Genomic DNA, 26,878 nt, shown 5'->3' with positions numbered 1-26,878 from the left:
GGATCCCTCACGATTAGGGGAACTCAGTATTGAGCAAAAGCTATACGAATCCAGGCACAAAAGTGTCGGTCAAAGGAGACGGGAGTTCAAGTGATCTCTGAGCTGTGGATAGAGCAATACTGTGCTGGTTAAATTAAAAATAAAACAGAGGCAGAGAGTGAAATTTGATGGTACTAGTGTGTCCCAGTGATACAAATCTGTCTCAGAACTCTAGGCTGCTCGGGGTTGGTAGTTTTGTATGTACTTGCAATGGTATTAATAAAAAAAAGAAAATTAAAATATACAAAGAAAACTTGTTGGAGGGGTGCAAATAGCACTTATTAAAGCCTCCAAATAGGGGTTGAACAGTTCGGATATCCAGGAAACGAAAGGTGGGGTGTCGGTAAATCAAAGCTCCCGGGAGCTAATAAAACGTGAAACAGAACAGCATAAAGCGGCCGAGTAGTAGTAGGTGAGGCGGCATTAGGATTTGTTAAAGTCAAGGTTTCGACTGGGCCCAGGTTGAGCTCTTTGATGGTTGATCGAGATGGGGGGTTCGATCACAACACCCCAGGAGTGGAGGAGATGAAGGCCCTTGTCAAGCGTACCAATCACATGTGTGTGACCATTTTTGGCAATGAGGAGTGTGGCTGGATAGCGCCATTTGTAGGGGATTTTGTGGTTTTGCAGCGACTTGGTGATTGGATTAAGATGCCTTCTCATTTGTAAGGTATATTTGGAGAGATCCGGGAACAATTGGATTCCTGTATAAGGAGACGGTAAAGGAGATTTTTCTTTCATGCCTAGTAGTACTCTTTCTTTCACGTGGTAGAAATGGATCCTCAAGAGAACATCTCTAGGGACCGAGGCCGCTAAGTGGGGCGGTTTGGCAATTCTGTGAATGCGGTCAATGATCAAGTCGCGTGGGGGTATGTCTGGTATTAGAACCCGAATGAGCTCTTTGGCGTAGCGTGGTAAATCAGTAGGGGGGACAATTTCGGGGACCCCCCGCAGCTTGAGGTTGTTCCTGCGAGACCTGTCCTCGAGGTCGGCCAGTTTGGCTTTTATCCAGGATTGTTCTTCTTTTAGGTCCTCACAGGTATCAATTATGTCATTGACTGTAGTGGAGCAGTCAGCCATTGCCGTTTCTGTTTTAGTCACTCTGTCAGATAAAGAGTTAAAATCATATGTGATTTTAGAGAACATTGAGGAGAGATCAGTCATTAAGGAAGACTGGAGGGATAGGAGCATCTCCTTTAAAGTTGTGTCCAGCACTGGCTGGCCTGCTGTGGGAAAGGCAGCCATGGAGGATTGCAGGGCCTGTCCAGAAAACAGAGGAGTTGAAGCCTGGGACTCAATTTGGGGGTGGGAAGGCCGCTGCGGTGGCGTGTCTAGCTGCACTTTGGCTTTGGCCGGACTATCCAGTAAAGAATCGAGCATTTGGTCAAGGGGGGGTGAAGAAGGAGTACCTGTGTCCAGGGTATCCATCGCTGGATCGTTCGGAACATTGTATGCCTCGCTTCGTGCAGTCCGGTCGGTGCCATTTTGACTGGGCGCGGAACGATCCGCCGGTTTGTATGCAAACTCAGTGAGTTTCTGAGGTTTGCGATCGGTGAGTCTCTTCCGAGATGAGCTCATCGTTTTCTCCGGTCGTTACTGTGCGGAATACCCGCGGATGGTTCGTCGATGTTGGCCTGAGTCGTGAGATAAAAGCTCCCGGTTGACGAGCTGAGGAATCAGGCGTCCATCTTCCTTCCTGGCTAGCCACGCCCCCCGGGAGGCTCTTTTTTTTCAAGGTAACTTCCAATTTGGCGGCCACCGCTATACCTAGTATACTGGATTTGGTGGTATTTACTTTGTAGAGGGAAACTTTACTGAACAGCTGTAATGTGTCATGAACTGCAGGTAGTGATTGGATCGGGTTAGATAGGGATAAGATGACATCATTGGCAAACAATGATATTGTATGTTGATGATTATGGGTTGTAATGCCTTGTATATTCGGGTCAGACCTTATTTTTTCTGCTGATGATTATGGGTTGTAATGCCTTGTATATTCGGGTCAGACCTTATTTTTTCTGGTAGGGGTTCCATAATAAGTGCAAAAATTAGAGGAGATAGGGGGCACCCCTGTCTGGTCCCATTTGTTATTCTGAACATTCTAGAGAACATTCCTTCAGTAAAAACAAAGGCTGGGGGGATGAGTATAATGCCATTATTGCTTTTTGTATTAGGCCGACCAGTCCGAATTTTTCTAGCACTTTGCAGAGATACCCACAGTGTACCCTGTTGAAAGCCTTCTCTGTGTCCAATGTAAGGAGCAGAGAAGGCTCTCCTTTCCTCTCCATTAAGTGGAGAAGATTGACCATTCTCCTGGTGGCATCTGTAGTTTGGCAGCTGATCACAAATCCCACTTGATCATAATTGATCAGTTTAGGTAGGCTGGGTTCCTTGCCTGACTTAGGGAGGGTGATGATGGTGGCCGTTAGCATTTCTTGAGGGAATCTTGCCGATTCCCTTGCTTCTTCAAATATTCAATGCAGGTATGGCGATCAAATGTGACTAAATAATTGATAGTATTCAGAAGAATACCCATATGGCCCTGGGGATTTATTGTGGGGCAGGTTTTTGATTGCCTTTTCTATTTCTTGTATTGTAAATGGTTGGTTCAAATCATTTTATCATTCTGTGTTACTGTGGGTAAATTTACAGAGGCTAGAAAATTGGTAATGATATCCTCATTCGGTTGGTAAGTGTCAGGGTCCTTATTAATGTTATAAAGCTCCTCGTGGTAATCACTGAATGTGTCCGCGATTTCCTTGGGATTTGTGACTTTTAACTTAGTTTTAGGATTCATAATGTGGTGGATTTTTTCTTTAGCAATTTTTTCTTTTAGTTGGTTTGCTAACTGCTTACCTGCTTTGTTGCCATATTTATAGGATTGGGCCTTCAAGGAACGCATCTGGTAGTCATGTTGGGCCATGTTGGGTGGGTTCGTAATTTCTGTCTTGTGAGAAATAGAGCTTCCCTAGTTTTTGGCGTTGTGTTTTGTTTGTTGATAATTTCTAATCGACTAATTTCATTTAGCAATTCATTGAGTTGTTTTTAATGTTGCTTTTTAACCCTTGTATTTAACTGTATGAGTAGGCCTCTGATATATACTTTGTGTGTGTTCCATAGCGTGAAGGGATCATTGACCGATGGGGCATTCAAATTGAAAAACTCTGTTAGTGCTTTGCTTATTTGGGTTGAGTGAGTCGGTTGAGATAGAGTGTAAATATCGTTACACCATCTATGTGCCCTGGTTGTGGTACGATGAATCCCCACACTGATAGAAATTATTGAGACCACGTGATACAGTGAATCTCCGACTTTACAATTTTCTGAAAAAGAAATTTGTCAGTTAAAATTAAGTCTATTCGAGAGTAGGTATGATGGACATTAGAGAAAAATGTAAAGTCCTTTTCAGACGTGTGTTGGCACCTCCATATGTCATACAGTCCTGTTGAAGAAATGAAGCTGCCCAGAGTTGATCCTAGCTGTTTGAGCCTAGTATCGCTAGAGAATTCTAAGTCTTTATTGGGTACTGCATTGAAATCTCCACATATTATTACATTCCCTTGTTTCATGGTTGATACTTTCTTCCAAATTTTCTTCAGAAATGTCTGTTGTTTTGTGTTGGGGAGGTATACAATGACAAATGTATATATGGAGTTGTTAATCTCGCATACCAGGATTAGGTATCTACCTGCGTCATATAGGAATAGCTCCAGTTTTTTAAATTGGATAGTGTCCTTGATGGCAATTGCTACTCCCATTTTTTTAGAGGAGCCGTTGGCTTGAAAGATATGTGGGTATTTGCGATGTTGGAATGTAGGGGTCCTGTGTGAGACAAAGTCGGTCTCTTGGAAGCAGATCATGTCACTATGGAGTCTCATTGCTTCTTTCCATGCCATTTGTCGTTTAAAGGGGCTGTTCAGACCCTTTACTTTGAGCGAGGAAATTTTGAATGGCATGTCATAGTATTGGAGGAGACAGGCTATAGAATGGGAGACTGGATAACAATGATATGCAAAATTACCTGGTCCAGAGTGGATAACGTTGCGATTCCAGAAAGAGGATGTCCAAAGGAAAATGAGATGGTGTTTCCCGGGTCGAGATAGTGAAGGCTGAATCCATTGTAGAAACCTTCAAGACAGACAGTTAATAAACAACCAAAGAGGTGAAGAAGTCAGTAAAGAGTAACTTGTGATTCTTTGTAGAATCTGTGAGGTAGAACCACCGCTCAATATAAGGGGTTAACTGTAAGTAATGCAGCACCATCTTTGGCAATAGGGATTGGACAAGTGTGCATAGCACATGTAGGATATTCAGCCTGTTTCCATGTCAGAGTTTCCAGGGTGGACACCGTTGAACCGGTATTACCAGTTGTTGATTTGCCAATTACAGGGCTGGGTTAGCCCTTCCTTGTCTGGGCTGGCTGCTCAGCTGTCAGCTAATTGCCAGCTCCCATCTCTCTCCACAGTTACTAGCTGTTCCTTATCCAGCTCGTCTGACCTGCCTACTTAAAGCTGTCCAGCTCACTTCATATCTGCCTTCGCCTTGGTCACATCACAAGAAACCATCTCCTGCGGTTCTGTTCAAAGACTGGATTGATGACATCCCTTCTGTCTCCTTATCCTGCTTGCTGTTGCTCTACTTGGATCCCTGACTTCTGGCCTGGCTGATTACCTGATCTGGTTATTGAACTCTGGACTGGCTGACTACTTGATCCGGTTAAGGGACTCTGGCTATGCTTTGACTACGCTTTCTCTATTTACCTTTTTATTTTTATTTAATAAATAAGTGTGATTTAATTGTACTTCTGTCTCGGTCTGATTCATGGTTTCTGACAGTAGGCGAAGGCCATGAATTCAGAAGATATAGTCAATCCACTTGTTGGTAATATTTTTTCCAGATTGGATGAGCAAGATCACCGCATGGATCAGTTTGCCTTGGCATTACAAAGCTCCTGAGCCACACGGCTCACCTGGAATCCCCCACTGTGGCTGCTCCGGTACAACCTGAGTCGCAGGCCATCCCTGCTGCTGTGCCATTCTCTGTGCAGGCACCTGGCTTGAGTACTACCTCTATAAGAGGTATGTCTGGTTCCACTCCGCTTTCCCATCGATTTGGGGCCGAACCCAGTTCAATGCAGAAGGTTTTCTCAATCAGGTTGAGATATCCTTTGAGATGCTGCCCCAGGCGTTTCCCACGGACAGAAGCAAAGTAGGTTTCATGATATCTTTGCTTTCTGAGAGAGCCTTGGCCTGGGCTAACCCTCTATGGGAGACGCAAAAACCTGTTGTCTTGAGTTACCCTGAGATTGTGGCCTCCTTTAAAAGGGTATTTGACGTTCCCGCACGCTCCACTACTGCTGCCAGCATGTCCATCAAACAGAGTACGAGAACTGTTGCCGACTACGCCATTGAGTTTCCATACTCTGGCAGCAGAGGTTGCTTGGAACAATGAGGCCCTCGTGGCTGCTTTTTCTCATGGTCTCTCGGATTCCATCAAGGATGAGATAGCAGCCCAAGATATACCCACTGAGCTGGAGAGCTTAATCTCATTTGCCATCCTCATTGACTCCAGACTCAGAGAAAGACTTTCTCTTAAGGAGCACTTGAGGAAGCCTCCTGTACATTTGCCTCCGAGCTTTGTAGTCCCACCCATGCCTCCCTCACCTCCCATGCCTCCTGGTACCGAGTCGGTCAGTGAAGAGGAACCCATGCACCTGGGCTTCATGGGTCTCTCTGCGGATGAGAGAGCCTTTAGGAGGAGGGAGAGATTGTGCCTTTATTGTGGCCAGGCAGGTCACTTTTTGAAGTCTTGTCCTACCTGTCCAGGGAACGCCCGAACCTTGAGGTCCTGTCATGAAATGATCTTAGGTGGAGTGGTTTCGTCCCCAGTTATCCAGAAGGATAAGCCCCTGGTTTCGGTCACCCTTTCTTGGTCGTCCATCGAGATATAGTCTCTAATCGACTCTGGGGCTACAGGCCTGTTCATTGATGCTGAATTTGTTTTGCAGCACTCGATTCCGCTGCAGCTGCGTGACACTCCACTTGCCATTGAGGCTCTTGACGGGAGACCTTTACAGTCTGCCCATGTGACTCATGAGACGGTTCTGTTGTCCATGACCGTAGGGGCCCCTCACCATGAGATAATCCAATTCCAAGTTATTTCCTCACCCAGGTTTCCGCTGGTTATCCTTGGTTACAGAGGCACAACCCCTCTTTTGATTGGCTCCATGCTGAGGTTCTTTCCTGGTCACCACAATGCAGTGAGACAAAGGTATCCAAGGTCTTGTGCACCTCTTCACTCCCCTCCCTGCCGGAGGAGTACCTGCCGGAGGAGTACCGCAATTTTAGCGACGTCTTTGATAAAGGTCAAGCCAGTAGTTTGCCTCCACAGCAGTCTTATGATTGCACAATTAACCTTCAACCTGGTGCCATACCTCCTCGTGGCCGGGTTTACCCTTTGTCAGTCTTGGAGGATAAGGCCATGGAGGAGTATGTTGCTGACGCACTTTCTCAAGGTTTTATCCGCAAATCCTCGTCTCCTGTTGGTGCTGGTTTCTTCTTTGTGAAGAAGAAGAGCGGTGAACTGAGACCTTGTATAGATTATAGGGGTCTCAATCATGTCACGATTAGAAATGCCTACCCGATTCCATTGATTACAGAGTTATTTGACCGCCTCAAGGGAGCAATGGTTTTCACGAAGCTTGACTTGAGAGGGGCATACAATCTTGTGCGCATTAAGGAGGGCGACAGGTGGAAAACTGTGTTTAATACCAGAACAGGCCATTATGAATACCTGGTAATGCCTTTTGGCCTTTGTAACGCCCCGGAAGTTTTCCAGGAATTTATTAACGATGTCCTCCAAGATTTATTGCAGTTATGTGTGGTGGTTTATCTTGATGATATTCTCATATTTTCAAAGTCCCTGGAGAGCAGATGTCTGTCGTGTTCTTCAGAAACTAAGAGAGAACAATCTCTATTGTAAACTGGAGAAGTGCTAGTTCCATCATGAACAGGTTACATTCCTGGGCTATGTCATTTCCACTGCTGGTTTTTCAATGGACCCAGAGAAACTTTCGGCAGTCCTACAGTGGTCTCAACCCGTGGGTTTACGTCCTCTGCAGCGTTTCCTGGGTTTCGTCAACTACTATCGGAAGTTTATTCGTAACATCTCGTTTCTGGTCAAGTCCCTGACTGATATGACCAGAAAGGACGGTAACCCACGGAGTTGGTCTCCAGAGTCCATTAAGGCCTTTGAGACTGTCAAGGCTTCCTGTGTTGGCACATCCTGATCCTACGTTGCCTTTTATACTAGAAGTTGATGCTTCTGAGACTGGAGTTGGCACCCTTCTGTCTCAATGTCCTAACTCTTTTTTTAAATCAGAGAAATTTTATTGAATAACAACAAAAAACATATGAGTACAACTTGCAGCTTACATCTCAAGTACAAATCTTTGTCACAGCCCTACCCTCCGTCTTCTCGGAGAGCCCCACAATACAGATATTATTCCGTCTCAAGCGATTCTCAATTTCGTCAGATTTCAGTTCATTCGCTCTAGCAATCCTGGCTGTAATTTGTGTGTCTCTCAGCAGGGGTGTCAGCTTGTCCTCTATCTCACTGATGTGGCCTTCCGCCGCGGTGGTGCTCTCCCTCGTTTTCTGTAGATCATGCCTAATAAACCCCAGTTCTTCCTTCAGACCACCAAACTGATCCTGCAGAGTATGAACTGAAGCTGTGCATCGCTTTACTGCCCTCAGTATGTCTGCTAGGGAGGGCTGAGCTGCTTCCTCTCCCTCATCCTCCTCCTCCATAGCAGGAAGGCTCTGGCTGGGGGACGCCACAGGGCCCTGTGCGTCGCTCCCCTCCTCCTGCTGAGTATGAAACACCGCAGGGGTGGCAGACATGTCCTCCCCACTCCCCTGGGCCGTCTGGGGCACTATTTTCTGAGCATAGTATAACATGTCCCTTGGGGGGTCTTTCACTGTGCTTGTAGGGGTCTTAGGAGCCTTACCGGGATCTTTGTGCTTCTCCTTGCCACGAGCACACTGTGAGAGAGGAGCTGCGGTGCCATGTTGGGAATCTGGTGTCCCGGTCTCCGTGTGTTTTCGGGTCATCATAGTCTCCACGGACCGTGGCCGCGGTTCCAGGCACACCAGTGGGATCCCCTGTGCTGAGGTCAGCCCAATTTCGGGTGTATTAGCTGGCTGGGAAGAGGATCTGTGCAGGATCAGTGCAGGAGCTCCGTGATGCACGTCCTCTTACATGTCTCAGTCACGCCCCCAATGTCCTAACTCTGAGAGTTCTATGCATCCGTGTGGCTACTTTTCCAAGAAATTGTCACCTACTGAGTGCAATTATGAGATTGGTGACAGAGAGCTGTTGGCGATGGGCTCTTTTCTTGTCGAGCTTTAATTACATTGTCTCATTCTTACCCGGTACTAAGAATGTAAGGGCTGATGCCTTGTCACAACAATTTTCCTCCACTTCTAAGTCGGAGTCGGTTCGGGTTCCTATGATTCCTCCTGATCGTATCTTGGCAACGGTTCGCACCAGTCTTACTTCTCCTTTGGGTGACAAAATTCTTGCCGCTCATGTCCATGCTCCTCCTGAGAAACCTTGTGACCACTGCTTTGTCCCAGAGAGTCTCCGTACTGCTGTGCCCCAGACTTACCTTTCTCCCAAGGCAGCTGGCCATCCTGGGAAGAATTAACTTTTTTGGGCCATTTCCCAACAATTCTGGTGGCCTCGTCTACGGGCTGATGTTACTACCTTTGTAGCTGCCTGTTACGTACCTGCTGGATGAGCCTGACTTTCAGTGGGAAGGCTGTCTTGTATAACCCCGGCTCAAGGGCCACCGATGTTGCAACAGTGGCCGCAAGAGCCTGGCGGTGTATGGGTGCCTGGTTCGTCTTGGTCTTGTCAGTTCAGCTGGTGCAGCAGGAAACAGGAAGCAGGTTGGTAAGCTGGGAAGACACTGAATACGTAGTCAGACAAGCCGGGTTTGGTAGCAGATGATCAGATGTAAATATAGACGACAGGCAGAGAATGGTCAGGATACAGGCAATGTTCAGCAACAGGATATCATGCAGAGTAGAGTAGAGTGTGATTACAAGGCAGACCAGGGTCAGGATAGCAGAGATCAACCGTAGTCAAACAAGCTGGGTCAAACACAGGAAACAGATCGGATCACAGGAACAGGAAGTCACAGGAACAGGTATGAGCTGCAGACCAGACAGCAAAGACACAGTGCTGCTGAGGTGTTTAAATAAGGCAGCCTGTTACCAATCACTGAAATTAGTTTGCACAATTTTAACCCCTAGGTGGCAGATCCATGACATTGCCCCCCTCTTACGGGCAACCTCCGGGTGCCCAACGGGTCTCTCTTCTGTGGGTGACTGCGAAAAAAGTCTCTGGCATGCACATCCTGTTTAGCCTCCCAAGAATTATCCTCTCGGCCATAACCTTTCCACTTAACTAGGTACTGTACCTGATTCCTTTTTTTCCTACAGTCTATGATGGCCTCTACCTCGTACTCCTCTTTGCCATTGATGGTCACAGGTTCTGGTGGCCTGGATACTCTACCTGGGAAAGAGTCAGGGACTGCGGGTTTCAAGAGAGAAACATGGAAGACAGGATGTATCTTAAGTGAATCAGGTAAAGATAATTCATAAGCAACCTCATTAAGTTTCTTCTTGACTGGGAATGGTCCCACAAATTTAGGTGCCAGTTTCTTTGAGGGACATGCCAACATAAGATTCATAGTAGACAGCCATACCCGGTCTCCCGGGTGGAGAATCAGTTCACCCCTTCTTTTCTTGTCAAAAGCCCTCTTGCTTGTTGCTTGTGCCTTGGTAACCACTTCTTGAAGTAACCTATTGTTGCGGTTGAGGAAATCCACTGTGTCTTGGACAGCAGGGACTGTGGTCTCTGGAAGAAAGTCGGGCAAGAAGGATGGGTGAAAACCATAATTTGCAAAGAAGGGTGACTGACTTGTGGCTGAGTGAGTGGCATTATTGTAGGTGAACTCCGCTAGTGGTAGCAGCGATACCCAGTCATCCTGGACAAAAGTGGTGAAGCATCGGATATACTGCTCCAACGTCTGATTGGTCCTCTCTGTCTGTCCATTGGTCTGGGGATGGTAGGCGGAGGACAAGGATCTTTCAATTTTGAGGGCTTCACACAGACGGGAAGTGAACTGAACCCCCCTGATCAGAGACAATGTTCATAGGGACTCCATGAAGCCTAACAATCTCCCTGATAAACACTTTAGCCGTCTCCATGGCAGAGGGAGTACTCTTCAGAGGCAAGAAATGAGCCATTTTGGACAATCGGTCCACTACCACGAAGATGGCTGTGCATCCTTCTGATGGGGGAAGTTCCACAATGAAATCCATGGCTATCATTCTCCATGGTCTGTCAGGGACTGGCAGTGGCCAAAGTAGACCCCAGGCTCGGATCTTTGTACCCTTGCTCCGGTTGCAGATTGCACAGGAATTTACGTATCTCTTAAAGGTTTCTTCCAGGTCTGGCCACCAGAATGTGCGTTTCAGGAGATCAAGCGTCTTGTGCACACCGAAATGACCCGCTAGGGGATGATCATGACACAGACCCAAAATGGTTATACGTAGACATTCAGGCACAAATACCTTGCTTCTGTTAAACAGCAATACTTCCTGGAGTGTCAGTGTGACCCCTGGAAGGCTAAGAACATCTGTCGAAGCCTGCTTCATTCGGTTGAGAAAGTTGCCCTGTAAAAGTAAGAAGTTATTTTCAGACAAGATGGTATCTGCCACTGGTGGTTCCTTGGGGTCATCAAACATATGAGACAGTGCATCTGGTTTGACATTCTTCGAAACCGGCCGGTGGGTAATGTGGAAAACAAAGCGGGAAAAGAACAGGGCTCAACATGCTTGACGTGGCTTAAGGCGTTTAGCAGTCCTCAGGTACTCAAGATTTTTTTGGTCAGTATAGATCAATATGGGATGCGCTGCTCCCTCCAGGAGGTACCTCCATTCTTCTAAAGCCGCCTTTATGGCCAGCAATTCTCGGTCCCCAACGTCATAGTTTCTTTCTGCTGGAGACAGCCTGCGGGAGAAAAAGGCTACTGGATGCATCAGATCCTTAGGGCCTTGGCGTTGGGAGATGACTGCTCCAATAGCGACTTCAGATGCATCTACTTCTAGTGACGGGTCTGGGTGACCAAGAACAGGTGCTGAAGTAAACAGTCCCTTCAAGGTATCAAATGCGGCTTGTGCCTTGGGTGTCCAATGGAAGCGGAGGTTCTGTTTAGTCAGCTTTGTGATAGGGGTTATGATAGCGGAGAAGCCCCTAATGAACCTCCTGTAAAAGTTGGCAAATCCTACGAAGCGCTGCACCCCCTTCTTATCGGTAGGTGCAGGCCGGTCTAAGATAGCAGAGACTTTTTCAGAGTCCATCTTAATGCCTTCAGGTGAGATTATCAGTCACAAGAATTGGATGCTGCTTTGTTCAAACTCGCATTTTTCACCTTTAGCATAGAGTCCGTGTTGGCGGAGCTGGCTCAGCACCCTTCTGACATGATCTCAGTGAGAGTCTAGGGAAATGGAAAAAATCAAAATGTCATCTAGGTAAACAATCAAAAATATATCCAGAAAGTCTTGGAAAATGTCATTGACAAAGTGTTGGAAGGTAGCCGGGGCATTGCATAGTCCAAAGGGCATCACCAGGTATTCATAGTGGCTGAATCGGGTGCGAAAAGCTGTCTTCCACTCATCCCCTTGACGGATGTGGACTAAATTGTAGGCCCCCCGTAGATTGAGTTTGGTGAAAATGGTTGCTGACCTTAATCTCTGAAATAGTTCAGGTACTAGAAGGAGAGGTTACCGGATTTTAACTGTAATTTTGTTGAGCTCCTAATAGTCCACACAAGGTCGTAGGGAGTGGTCCTTTTTCTCAACGAAAAATATTCCTGCTCCTGCTGGGGAGGTAGAGGGTCGGATGAACCCCTTTTTCAAGTTTTCTTGGATATATTCTTTTAGTGCCTCCTATTCTCGTTCAGCAAGGGGGAAGATTCTACCAAAAGGGATTTCAGACCCTGGAAGCAGTTCAATTGGGCAGTCGTATGGCCGATGCGGGGGAAGAGTGTCAGCCCCTCGCTTACTAAAGACATCCAGGAACTCATGGTTTGGTTCAGGTACGACTTGCCGCACCTCAGACTCAGAGTCCACACAAAGTAGTGTTGTAGAAGAAGCTGGGGCTCTTGGAAGGCAGTGTTCCTGGCAATAGGCTGATTGGAAATCAATTCTCCCTGTGGCCCAGTTAACTCCTGGATTATGCGCCTGCAGCCAGGGTAGGCCCAGAATAACAGGGAATAGTGGGGAAAAGATGACATTGAGGCTTAGGACTTCCTTATGTTGGGAGGAGGCCAACACGGGTAAGGGAAATGTCTCTTGGGTCACAGGTCTGGACTTGATACATGACCCGTCAGCTAGAAAAACAGAAAGTTCTTGTGCTTTAGGTCTTAAGGGAATACGTTGTTGTGTTGCAAAGGTTAGATCAATGAAGCAACTGCAAGCCCCGGAATCAATGATCGCGGTAACTGGCACTTCCCTTTCTAGCAGCTGGAAAGAGATGTAAAGGGTTGGTTGGTGGCGTTGGTAGATGAAGAAAAGTTATTTACGGAAGAAAACATCTGCCACCAACGTGTCTTGGTTGGACAGGAACGTACATAGTGGCCCGCTTCCCCACAGTATAGGCAGAGGTTGTTCTATCATCGGTGCAGGCACTCCTCCGGAGACAGAGAGGGGCGTATTAGGCCAACTTGCATAGGCTCCGGTGCTTCGGCAGCAATAGTAGTGGCTGCTGGGCTGATCTTTCAGATCGTCGCTCACGGAGCCGACGGTCAATTTGAATGGTCAGTGTAATAAGGGCCTCCAGGGTATTTGGGACTCCGACACGGGCCAATTCGTCTTTCAGACCTTCTGATAACCCAAAACGGAACTGGTGTCGCAGGGCTGCATCATTCCACTGGGTGTCTGCACTCCAGCGTCTAAAGTCTGTAAAATAATCTTCGGCCGTTCTGCGGCCTTGCTGGAGTGCATGAAGGGCAGCCTCTGCTGTGGTGGTTCGTTGCGGGTCGTTGTATAATTCGGCCATCGCGCCGAAGAAGGCGGACATGGACTGTAACAAGACATCGTTCTTCTCCAACATCCGATGAGCCCAGGACTGGGGCTCACCCTGAAGCAGTGATATGATGAATCCTACTTTGGTGGCTTTAAGGGAGAAGGTTCGAGGTTGCAAGGCGAAGTATAGTTCACATGCGTTACGGAAGGATCGAAATTTTCCCCGATCACCTGAAAATTTCTCTGGTGCTGGAACTCTGGATTCAGGGGGCAACATCACCACTGAGGTTGCTGCAGTGCAGTCCTTGAAGCAGAAGGCGCAGCAGCGCTTGCTGGTGTAGCTATAGTCTGTACACGTTGTTCCAGTTGTGCATAACCCTCCTGTAGAGATTTAACTGCTTGGGCAAGGGCTGCAAGATGCTGACAGTTGTCATCCATGGCCGACTTCCCACTTGCAGGCTCAGACATGGCTGTCTGGTACTGTTACGTACCTGCTGGATGAGCCTGACGTGCAGTGAGAAGGCTGTCTCATACAACCCCGGCTCAAGAGCCACCGATGTTGCAACAGTGGCTGCAAGAGCCTGGCGGTGAATGGGTGCCTGGTTCATCTTGGTCTTGTCAGTTCAGCTGGTGCAGCAGGAAACAGGAAGCAGGTTGGTAAACTGGGAAGACACTGAATACGTAGTCAGACAAGCCGGGTTTGGTAACAGATGATCACATGTAAATATAGACAACAGGCAGAGAATGGTCAGGATACAGGCAATGTTCGGCAACAGGATATCAAGCAGAGTAGAGTAGAGTGTGATTACAAGGCAGACCAGGGTCAGGATAGCAGAGATCAACCGTAGTCAAACAAGCTGGGTCAAACACAGGAAACAGATCGGATCACAGGAACAGGAAGTCACAGGAACAGGTATGAGCTGCAGACCAGACAGCAAAGACACAGTGCTGCTGAGGTGTTTAAATAAGGCAGCCTGTTACCAATCACTGAAATTAGTCTGCACAATTTTAACCCCTAGGTGGCAGATCCATGACACTGCTTGTCCTGTGTGTGCTCAGAGTAAGACTCCACGACACCTTCCAGTGGGCCTCCTACAACCCATACCCAGTGGAGAGAGGCCCTGGACTCACCTGCCAATGGATTTCATTGTGGAGTTTCCCAACTCCCAAGGCAACACTGTTATCCTTATGGTGGTTGACCGGTTCTCAAAGATGTGTCATTGTATTCCACTTAAGTTGCCTACCTCTAAGGAACTGGCTTCCATTTTTGCTCGGGAGATCTTTCGCTTACATGGGCTACCCAAGGTGATTGTCTCGGACAGGAGCAGTCAGTTTGTCTCCCGGTTCTGACGAGCCTTTCGTGCACAGTTGGGAATCCAGCTTGCATTCTCTTCTGCGTATCACCCGCAGTCTAATGGGGCTGCAGAGCGAGCCAATCAGTCCTTGGAGCAATTCCTACGTTGCTATATTTCTGACCACCATAACAACTGGTCAGACCTATTACCATGGGCAGAGTTTGCTCACAACAGTGCCTTGAATTCTACCTCCCTCCATTTATGGCGAATTATGGTTTCCAACCTTCCATGTTTCCTGACTCGTTTGTTCCGCAGAGTATTCCTGCGTTAGAGGAGCATCTCCGTGGTCTTCGTTCCACTTGGGTACAAGTCCAGGAGGCTTTGCGTCATGCTAATGATAGGTACAGACTCCATACTGACCGCAGACGCCTGCCTGCGCCTTCCTACCAGGTTGGGGACAGGGTCTGGCTGTCATCTCGCAACCTCCGGCTTCGTGTTCCCTCACTGAAGTTTGCACCTCGGTTTATTGGGCCTTTCCGTATCCTTCGCAGGATTAACCCAGTGGCTTACGCATTGGACCTTCCTCCTAGTATGCGCATCTCAAATGTGTTTCATGTCTCCTTATTGAAACCGTTGGTCTGCAACTGATTTACCACCTCGGTGCCACGTCCTCACCCTATTCATTTTGAGAACCATGAGGAGTATGAGGTATAATCCATTGTTGACTCCCGTAGGTTCCGTGGGCGCATGCAGTACCTGGTGCATTGGAAAGGGTACAGTCCGGAGGAACACTCCTGGGTTTCATCCTCGGACGTACATGCCCCTGCCCTCCTCCGCGAGTTCCATAGACATTTTCCCCTCAAGCCTGGTGGCCCTCCAAGGGAGAGGGGTCATTGAGGACGGGGTACTGTCAGGGCTGGCTTAGCCCTTCCTTCTCTGGGCTGGCTGCTCAGCTGTCAGCTAATTGTCAGCTCCCATCTCTCTCCACAGTTACCAGCTGTTCCTTATCCAGCTCATCTGACCTGCCTACTTAAAGCTGTCCAGCTCACTTCATATCTGCCTTCACCTTGGTCACATCACAAGAAACCATCTCCTGTGGTACTGTTCAAAGACTGGATTGCTGACATCCCTTCTGGCTCCTTAACCTGCTTGCTGTTGCTATACTTGGATACCTGACTTCTGGCCTGGCTGATTACCCGATCTGGTTATTGAACTCTGGACTGGCTGACTACTCGATCCAGTTACTGGACTCTGGCTATGCTTTGACTACGCTTTCTCTATTTAACCTTTTTATTTAATAAACAAGTGTGATTTAATTGTACTTCTGTCTCGGTCTGATTCATGGTTTCTGACAGCCAATCTCGGTGTGTCCCCTCTCTCAGATGTGTAATGGCGCTTTGAAATTAGGCTTCTGGCTGCTTTAAATCTCCCTGCTTGCCCGTGGCGGAGTGCAGCTGTGTTAGTGAGCGTCCACACTCTCTGCCGGCTTGCCAGACCCCCCAACTTTTTTTTTTAACACATCTGCAAGCATCATGCATCTTCACACACCCAAAAGCGAGTAACATTTTTCAGTGAGGCGGTTCCATTAAGAATGAATAGCACCCCCACGCATCTGCAAAAGAGCAGTGTGTTTTGGCTGTGGGTGTGGGAATGAATGTGATTTACATGCAGCCCCGCACCAAAACCATTTTTTTGTTTTGGGCAAGGCTGAATTTTCACCTGTTGTTTTTTATGTTTGTGTCTCTTCTGGGTAGATTCAGACTCTTTTTTTTTTTTTTTTTCCTTAATGACTATTTGCCACTGGTCCTGAAAGTGAAAAAAAAATCCAAAATGTAAAGTTGGCACCAGAACAGGAATAGTGGTGTAGATTTAGATTGTGGGCAACTGTGAATTTCCTCACTTTAGACATCTTGTCTGTGGGACAGGCAGTGAAGGGAAATATCCCCCACTGGACACAGGCAAAAAGAACAAAACACTAGTCCATCACCACTTGATCCAAAACTCCAGCAAAGCTTAACATTTCTGTAGCTAAACCTAAAGAGCATATACCGGCCCCCCACCCTATGTGAATGAGTATGGGGTACAATGTACCCCTACCCATTCACCTGTTAAAAAAAAACACAACACACAAGGGTTAAAATAGTTTATTGCACAGCTCCGGGGGGTCTTCCGTCTTCGGGGGTCTTCTCGCCGGACTCCGCTATCTTCTTCTAGCTCTTTTACCAGCGGAGGAGCCCGGCTTTCTTTCTCGCCACCGCCACCGGATCTTGTCCCCCTCTTCGGTTCTTCTGCCGGGCCACCGCGCCTTCTTCTAGCTCTTTTGCAGGCAGTGGCCTGGTCTTCTGTCGCCGCTGTCATCGCCACTGTCGTCGCCGCCTTCTGTTCTTCTCTTCAGATGTTGCCTCGTCGCATCCTCCGCTCACAATGGCACGGACGCGACGTGCGGCGACTTCTCCTACGTGGGCCCCGCCTACCTGGAGATGCGCTGAAAATGAGCGGACTTTCCTCCGCGTGTGTGGGCGAGTCCGTAAATTTCAAAAGTACGGCGGATAGTCCGGCGGACTTAGTACGCCATATTAGTCCGCTGAAAAAGTGCCGTGTGTGGGCAAGTAGCCCGTTCGGAAAGTCCGGCGGACAGTCCGGCGGGAAGTCCGCCGGACTAAGTCCGCCGGATGGTCCGCTACGTGTGTATGCGGCATTAGAAGGAACTGTAGTGAAAATGCACATTTTGAACAGGAAGCTATGGCCCTGCAAACTCGCCTACGACTACGTGGTTATAGCAATAAATGTTTAATGAAAGCTTATGCTAGAGCGAAAAAAGAGGATCGATCTGCCTTGATTCAAGGCCGGAAATTTTGAAAATCTGGTAGTGAGTCACTCTCAATTAAAGATAATATTGTGCATAGTCACTACACTATTCTCCCCTCATGTACCACCAGTACTAAGGGTACGAGACCATGCCATATATGTGATTATTGTAGATACATTTTTGGCTACATGCCAATCCATTAGCATAGTATACTTGATGATGTGTGAATTGAATGCAATCTATGTGGGGAAAACAAAATGCCCCTTTTTCCATCGAATACATTATCATGTCTCAAGTACTAAAGAAGAATGTGGAAACACCTATTAGTCAGCACATGGGCCTTTGTCACCAGTTTGATGATAGAAAGATGCATTTCTTTGCCATCGAACATATCCCTCCAACTGAAAGAGGAGGAGATTATGATAAGATCCTACTTAAGCGCAAAGTCAGATGGATTTCTAATTTATCTGCCCTTAGGCCTCCAGGGTTGAATGACACATTAAGCGTTAATCCATTTTTATAAATATATATATATTTTTTTCTCTCCAGGTTAAACTTTGCCAAAAATGCTGCGAGTATATAATATTAAATTTATATTTATATAATTAGTTTTTACTGCTGTGAGTAGTTTATTCCTTTTGGAATTTAAAATATTAATTAAAATTTACAATTATTAATTATTTTATTCCATCTAAATATTTCCTTTTTAAATTCATAATGTATCCTATGTGCTATTATGGAGACCCCGTGTGATTCTGTTTCCCTAATTAGGAATGTACGGACACCCAGGGCATTTCCCGATCGGTATTTAGTCAATGGTCCGATCGTTTTTTGCCCTATTATAGTTTTCCGCTATGGGGCCTGTTATATTGCCCCCTTTTTTGTTAGTCCCATTTTCGCTACAATTGGTACCTGGTGATGGCAGACCTTGTCGGTTTCACTTTAGGTATTTCTTGTAGTCTGGCAGCTCCTTATTCCTTCAGTGTGGACATTGAGAATTTCTAAAATGGCCGCTTGTGATGTACCCTCTTCACGTCATCCTATGCGCTGCCAGTGGTTCACAGGGTGCATGCGCGCGGCATCCTTTTGCTGTCCGTGTTGTCGCAATGACGTCAGACGTCGCTTCACCAAGTGTAGATATAAATATGGGGATTCTCTCCACCGTGTCTCTGTCAGAAACGCCTGTAAGCAGGGGAAGACTAAGGCCGCGTACACACGGGCGGACTGTTCGCCCAACTTTGTCCGCTGAACAGTGTTTGGGCGGACAGTCCGCTCGTGTGTGGGCTTTCAGCGGACAGTTTCAGCGGACAGTTTGACGGACAAGGTTTTTCGGAAATTCCGTAAAACTGTCCGCTGAAACCTTGTTTCAGCGAACAGTCCGCTCGTGTGTAGGCTTGTTCGTCAAACAAAGTTGCGCGCATGCTCAGAAAGGATTTTCATGCCGAAAGTTATAATGCAGTGTATAGGACGTCGTATTTTTCGTCCCGTCGTACGTGCCGTTCACGTCATCGCGCACGGTTTCAGCAAACTGTTCGTCCGTCGTGTGTGGCCATGTCCGTCCATGCTAAGTTTGAGCGGACTGTTTGCCGAAACTGTTGGACGGACAAAGTTGGGCGAACAGTCCGCGCGTGTGTACGCGGCCTAACATATCCCCGGGTAGCTTCCTATGCTTGATGCCTGCCAACATTAATGGTGAGATTTATTTCTGCCTCATACCATATGTTTATCAGACATTCCCATAGATATGTGGGGAGGCGGGACGCAGGCCCGAATGCATTTGTGGGAGGAGCCTCGACGTTATAAGACGGCCTCGGTTCCTCCCTGCCCTGTCGGATGTTTCCGGAGGTTGTGGGCGTATCTCAGTGCTAGGAGGCTGGGTTACGATCGCACGTGTCATTTCCGGTGCCACTCGTGGAGGTGTTCGGCGGTGGTGGGTTCCTATTCTCCCTGCTGTCGTGCAGGGTCAGGTAGTTGGTGGGGGGCATTTATTTTGGGGGAGCGGGGGGTAGTCGCAGGTTGGCAGAGGGGGTCATTTCAGGTTAGAGGTATGGTTGCATTCTGATGGGGGGGGGGAATTGTCACAATGTGCGGTTCATTTTAATCATTTGTGGGGGGTGGTCACAGCCAGTAGATGACACTGCCTTAATTTTTTGTTTGGGGGGGTAGCACTGGTCTCATAACAGCGGTGCATTCTATAGGGGTATCACTGGCCAACATAGGTACGTTCTTGCTGGAGGTTGTGGGCGTTTCTCAGGGATCATAAGGAGGGGGGTGGGGTGGTCTGACAGATGGCGATGTCTGCTTTTTTGTCTGGGGGGGGGGGGGTTGGTGCAGGGGGGGAGTATGTCACTGGTTCGCTAACAGCAGTGTTTTCCATAGGGGCATCACTGTCTGGGATAGGACATTCTTGCTGGCGATATTGTTAGAAGTAGGATGGTGTCATGGTCATGCACGGGTAACGGCTGGTATGTTTTACAGTCATTTCTTTCTGGTTGTCATTTCATTGTCATTTTTTCATTTCATGATCCCAGGCTCTGGCTCCTTACTGCAGGGCACTGTGGAATGTTGGGGGTTTCTCTTTTCAGTTATACTGCAATGTCATTTTATGCTATGTTTTCCTTTCCTTTTCCCTCAGGAACTATTTGGAGCTGTCTGTGGGTGTGAGCAGCCAATTAAAGTTATACTTTTTTGCAGGGCCGTCTTTAATTTTGATTGGGCCCTGGGCAAACATTTTCTTGGGGCCCCCCCTCCATTCTGAGACATACAAAAAACAGCAGGTAGACTCAAAATCAGTTTACTGCAGCAGATCACGCAGTGATTGCAATTGTTTGCCAGAGGTTACAGCCTATCCTTACTGCTCGCTGGCTGGTTGCTAGAGGTTACAACACATAATTTCTGCTTGCCGATTGGTTGCTAGAGGTTAATGCACATCATTACCTCTCACTGAGCAGTGGAGCAATCCTAAATAATTGAGCAAGTAAAGGGGTACATTAATACACATACTACAGGAGAGTGTCAGAGAGTGCAGACATACTACCGGAGAGGTTCAGAGACTGCAGACATACTGCCGGTATTTTATCAGAGACTGGGAACATACTGCAGAAGACAATCAGAGACTGGGGACATACTGCAGGAGACAATCAGAGACTGTGGACATACTGCAGGAGACAATCAGACACTGGGGACATACTGCAGGAAACAATCAGAGACTGCGGACATACTACCGGAGAGGTTCAGAGACTGCAGACATACTGCCGGTATTTTATCAGAGACTGGGAACATACTGCAGAAGACAATCAGAGACTGGGGACATACTGCAGGAGACAATCAGAGACTGTGGACATACTGCAGGAGACAATCAGAGACTGGGGACATACTGCAGGAAACAATCAGAGACTGCGGACATACTGCAGGAGACAATCAGAGACTGCGGACATACTGCAGGATACAATCAGAGACTGCGGACATACTGCAGGAGACACTCAAAGACTGCGGACATACTGCAGGAGACAATCAGAGACTGCGGACATACCGTACTACAGGAGACAATCAGAGACTGCGGACATACTGCAGGAGACAATCAGAGACTGCGGACCTACTACAGGAGACAATCAGAGACTGCGGACCTACTGCAGGAGACAATCAGAGACTGCGGACATACTGCAGGATACAATCAGAGACTGCGGACATACTGCAGGAGACAATCAAAGACTGCAGACATACTGCAGGAGACAATCAGAGACTGCGGACATACTACAGGTGATGGCCAGAGAACTTTCAGCAACGCACAGCTTGACAGTTGAATAACACAGCTTAGGGTTTAAGCAGTCAGGCATTTTATGGGTGCAAGGACATACCTGGGCAGCCAAACTCACTACATACATTTAGAGGTATGTGGGCGGGGCTTCCATTCTCTGATCTCACTATAACAGCCGGGAGCTCCACTGATGCTTTGTAGGGGGGGCGTTACCCGTGAATTGGCGCCCCGATGAAGGTTTTGCAGAGTGCACAGAGGACACGGGAGGTTGTAGTCCCGCGCTAGCCAGCTGAGAGGGGGCGGGGCCTGGAGCTTCACTGACGCTCTGACTCCGCCCCGTGCAGCCTGTATGCTCAGAACAGAGCGGCTGTAGTGAGAGCCAGTGATCGGAGTGGGAGTGTCAGTGGAGCTCCCTGCCCCGCCCCCTCTACACTGGCTGGAGAATAGAGGTCCGGGGCGGGGCCGGGAGCTCCACTGACGCTCCCACTCTGATCACTGCTCTAACTACAGCCGCTCTGTTCCGAGCATACAGGCTGCACGGGGGCGGGGTCAGAGCATCAGTGGAGCTCCCGGCCCCGCCCCCTCTCATCTGGCTAGCACAGGAATATAGCCTCCCGTGTCCTCTGTGCACTCTGCAAAACCTTCATTGGGGCCCCAATTCGCGGATAGCAGTGCGGGCCCCGTTTGCCCTGCGCTAAAGACGGCCCTGCTTTTTTGTCAAACCCATAGTAAGTGCCTGTGCGGTCAGTTCTGGGTTGGTCTTGTCGCTGGGAAAGCTCGGTCGGTGTGGGGTCCAGACAGGGCACACATGCAGGGTTTAGGGTAGGTTTTCGGGGAAAGAGGGGTGTGCGTTCGGTCCAGATCAGCAGTCCCGGGGTTACCTCTGGTCTTGCCATCGGCAGCAGGTAATAGTGCTAGTTCATTTTCGGTCACTCCAGCCCATTTTATCCTGGTCAATATTAAAAAAGATATCTTGGAGGGAAAGGATGTTAACTTGGCCTCCCTCTTGATCGCGGCCCATGACATTGCGGACAACAAGTCATATGCTTGTGGTGACATGTCAGTGGTAGTCAAGACCAGGGACCATAGACTCAGTTGCAAACTTTCCATCCCTGATTTTGTGCTAGCCTTTAGCATCAGGGATGTTGTTTTCTCGGTCAGTCCTCAGAGAAAGGAGGAGCTTCACCTATATTTATACATGGTGGTGGAGTTGGGACAGAAGTATGGAGGGTCGGCCTTTCTATGATTATCATCGGTCCTTTTCAGCTAAAGCGGCGGCGGTGTTCGCTCAGCACCAGGTCACAACTGACTGGAGCAAGGTGGACACCAAACTTTTTTGCCGGCATTTTGCTGGGTTGAGGTCCCTGGTCTGCGCCACTTGCAAGTCCTCAGCACATACTACTTACTGGTGCCCTCTCATGGGTTCCCCGTCAGTGCCGGGCACTTCCAGGGGCCTCTCTGGTGTTTTACCTTCTCCAGGGCTTTCCACTTATTTTGACAAACTGGGCCGGCCTATTCAGTTTTTGGGGAAATTGCAGGTCTGTAACAATTTCAATCAGGGTTCATGTAATTACAGCCAGTGTCGTCTCCTTCATGTCTGTGCCAGCTGCTTTAGGGCACATCCCAAATCATTGTGTTCACTCAAGCAGGGGAAATCTTCCTGACTAAGCCGGATCAACGTCTTGGTTTTACAGGCCTGTTTGGAGTTTCATCCGTCTCTCTCTCTACGGCAATTCTTGGTGGAGGGTTTCACGCACGGGTTTCACACGGGGCTCATCACCTTACCACAGGGCACCTTTGAGTGCAAGAATTTATTGTCCGCAGGCACAGACATGGAGGCGGTGGATCGGCTGCTTCAATCGGAGCTGGAGAAGGGGTTCATCATCGGCCCTTTTTCCACACCTCCGTTTCACCAGTGGAGGGTCAACCCTTTGGGGTTGGTCAGGGCGTATTTCTCCAATAAAGTAAGGTTAATTTATGACTTGTCTGCGCCTCATTGTTCAGTAGTGCCTAGCTTGAATTCCCTGGTTCCCTCTGAGCAATTTTCACTGAAGTATGCATCAGTGGATTTAGCTATCCAACGCATCATCTGTGCAGGAAGGAATGCTTGGCTGTCTAAAGCAGATATTTCTGATGCTTTTAAGCTCCTTCCTATTCAGCCAGCGCTTTGGCAGTGGCATGGGGGTCAAATGGAGGGGTTTGTATTATTTTGCCACCAAGCTTACCTTTGGGTCTAGAAGTAGTCCTTGGCTTTTTAATGTGTTCGCGGAGGCGCTCAATTGGATTCTCAAGCAGAAGGAGCATTGTCAGGAGGTTATTCATTACCTGGATAACTACCTTCTGATTGAGAGTACGGGTCGGGTACCTTCGGATCTTCAGAAGTTGGTAGCTGTTTTTTCTGCTCTCAATGTTCCCTTGGCAGGCAAAAAGATGGAGGGCCCTGCTACCACTCTGACCTTTCTGGGTATCATTCTGGACTCCCAGGCCATGCAGGCCAGCCTTTCGGAAGATAAGTTGATCAGAATCAGAGAGCAGATCCATGGATTTCTAATTTCCCAGGCCGCTACTAGGAAGGATTTGCAGTCGTTACTGGGCATGTTGAACTTTGCCATGAGGATCATTCCTCAGGGCAGGTCCTTCATTTCCCGGTTGGTGGCTTTGCTACTAGTGGCCCTCAAATCGGATTCTAGGGTCGTTTTAGATTCCACAGCTTTGTCAGATTTGCACATGTGGGGTGAGTTCCTCCATCACTGGAACGGTATTTCTATGTTTATCCCGGCAGTGTCATTGTCTTCTTTGCAAGTAGCCATTTTTGATACGCATTGGCTGGCGGGGGCATGGCCGGAGGAATGTGGCATGATTCCCAGGTTCTTTCAGACGTCGGCATTATTTGAGATTTACCCCATAGTGGCGGCAGCCCAGGTGTGGGGGCATTTATGGATGAGTAATACGGTCACATGTTTCACTGACAATCAGGCAATTTCGGAAGTCATCAATAAAGGCAGGTCTAGTTCCTTGTTCATCATGTCTTTTTTACGCAGGCTCACTTGGTTGTCACTTAATTTTAGGTTTCACATACACTGCAGGTTTATTAGTGGCGTGCAAAATTCTGCAGCAGATGCTCTGTCCCGGTTTGATTTTTCATCTGGACGCAGACGTCTTGGCGATCCCCTCCCCGCAGTTTTAATTTCTGAGGATGGATTAGGGTTGCACTTGACAGGCGCATTGGGGTTGATCGACAGGTCTCTGTCCATCAACACCAGGTGGGCTTACCACACAGCTTGGAAAGCATTTCAGACGTTTCGTACCCTGTACCCCAGGTCGGATTGTTTGGACGTGCGGTACATTTTAGCGTTTGTAGCTTACTGTCATTCTCAGCTCGGGTTATCTCAAGGCATAATCAGGGGTTACTTGGCGGGCGTGCAGCATTTTTTTCTCTTTACAATATCCCGGTAGACCCCCGGTGTTTGCGGCTCTCGCGGTCAAGGCGGTTCTGAGGGGTATTCAGAACGGTAGCTCGCCGAGCCCCAGCAATAGGCTTCCTATCTCCGGGGACATTTTCCGGGCCTTGTCGGTCATGTTATCTAGATCTCCTTTCGGGGTTTTACTTAGTATGGTGCTGAAGGTGGCAATCTATTTGGCCTTCTACGGTTTTCTTAGGCCAGGGGAATTTGCTCGTACCGGGGCTGGGTCTCGTACGTTGTTCATTGATCAACTAGTTAAGTATCCTGACCATTTTTTGTTACATTTAGAGGTTTGTAAGACGCAACAGATTGGGTCCGGCACAGATTTTTCAGGATCAATTCTAGTTGGTGCCCGGTCATGGTTTTTGATCTGTTGTTGCTCCAATTGGCAGGACAACCCAGGGATAGTCCTCTTTTGCCCTTTAACGGGGCCCCGCTCACTTCATCACTTTTCATCAAATACTGCCTCACACTTTTGGGGAATTTGGGGCTCAACCCCAAGTCCTACTTGGGTACACTCCTTTAGGATCAGGGCAGCCTCTGCAGCTTCACGTCAGGGGGTCCCCGTGCACATCATTAAGAGATTAGGTAGGTGGAGGTCTTCATGCTATGCCAGGTCCCGGAGCCAGTAACAGAGATGTCCCAAGCGTTTCTTTATTTGACTGATTGATTGGTTCAGGTTAAATAAACTTTGTATTTTCATCTCTCTGTCTGTTGTACTTTTTGCCCCCTTATAGGCATACTGACCACGTGACCACGGCACACCTTCAGGTCACTTTCTTTCAGTATCTGTCAATTCCATTTCATCATTGTTATAAGTGTCTCCGAGCACAAGTGGGGAGGCGGGACGCAGGCCCGCCTGCATTTGTGGGAGGAGCCTCGCCGTTATAAGACGGCCTCGGTTCCTCCCTGCCCTGTCGGATGTTTCTGGAGGTTGTTCCACCCTCCCGTTCCCCCTTTTTCTTTTTATCTCCTTTTCTTTTTTAGTACTACTTGGGTATGCCCCCTTTTAGGCATACTGACCACGGCACACCTTCAGGTCACTTTCTTTCAGTATCTGTCAATTCCATTTCATCATTGTTATAAGAGTCTCCGAGCACAAATTGTCTTAAGGTTTTTTCTTTAATCTAATTTTCCATAGATTTTATTTAAGGTTGATTGGGATTAGTCTGCAGTCCTACTGTCCTGGCTCTAGCAATTTCATCAAGTGCAAAGAAATCCCTTTTTTTGCTATTTGTTTTTTTCTTCAGCCTTATTTAATTGGGGTGCAAGGATTTATATTGAAAGCAACACACCAGATTTCCTCATTAATTCAATTGTTATTTAATTCCTAAATGTAAATTATATATAACATAAATTACTGTTGATACACTCACATGAATGCTGATGTTGATTTTAGTTTTACTTTTATTCATTGTGTGTGTTTTTTTTTCTTTTAGAAAAAAACATTTTGATTAAATTATTTGTCTACTCTGCATTCCAAAAACGTTCATCAGTACACGGATGGGTCTGTGTGCATATATAAATTTGTAGTTCCACATATCTATTAATCTACTTTTGATATTCATTTTGCAGCGTTGTTTGGTAAGGTTCTTCTTGGTGTTTATTTGATTCATGGTTTATGTTTATTGCCCACGATAATGTAAGAAGTTTTGAAAATTTCCCATCATCTATTTGATAATTTATTCAACAATCATGTTTTTGATTTATTGATTTATTGATATTTTTGTTACTTCAACAATATATACTTTATTTTGATGATATGTAATCATATAAATTCTGTATATTTAATATTTATTCATTTATTTTTCATTGTTTAACAGTCTCCACATACATTATCTCCCAAAGAAGCTCTACCGGGCGAAACATGTTGAGAAAGTGGTAGTAGCTGTGCGCAAATGTGTTTGCAGTGTAAAAATAGATTTTTTTGAATTATAATGTTGTTTTTATGAATTTGTGTTTTTTGCTGTATATCTTTTTTAACAAAAAAATACTTTTGTAATCTAAATAAAAATTACTTTTGTATTTTTCCAATATACTATCTCTGTGCTACTATTTACAATATATAGACATCTTTAAACTCCCGAGGTTTGTGACCTCTAGTCCCTCCCCTTTTTCTTCTAATATTAATTGGGGATGTGGTGTCATGGTTTGACTCCTCTCGTCTAAATTTGATTTTTCTAGTCTAAGTACAGCTACACTTTAAAGTCTATCTAAAACATATTTTGGGCAGGAATGAATTTTAACCTGTTGTTTTTATGTTTGTTTCTATGCTGGGGAGATTCAGACTCTTTTTCTTTTCCTAATGACTATTGTCACTGGTCCCAAAAGTGAGAAAAAAATCCAAAATTTCAAGTTGTCACCAGAATAGGAATAGAGGTGTAGTCTTACATCGTGGGCAACTGTGAAAATTGTGA

The 26,878-nt window shown here is 47.2% G+C and overlaps 1 protein-coding gene across 3 annotated transcripts in view; it reads left to right on the top strand.

The window, feature by feature from the left end:
• LOC143982987 (transmembrane protease serine 11D-like) overlaps positions 1-26,878 on the top strand; it is a 191,177-nt gene that overhangs the window by 96,287 nt on the left and 68,012 nt on the right. The window lies entirely within an intron of this gene.

This window comes from Lithobates pipiens, unplaced genomic scaffold (assembly GCF_037356315.1).
Source record: "Lithobates pipiens isolate NorthernLeopardFrog02 unplaced genomic scaffold, aLitPip1_a1.2 Scaffold_16, whole genome shotgun sequence".
Classification (NCBI taxonomy): Eukaryota; Metazoa; Chordata; class Amphibia; order Anura; family Ranidae; genus Lithobates; species Lithobates pipiens.
The sequence above is the reverse complement of the archived record's forward strand: the minus strand, read 5'-3'. Positions and strand labels throughout refer to the sequence as shown.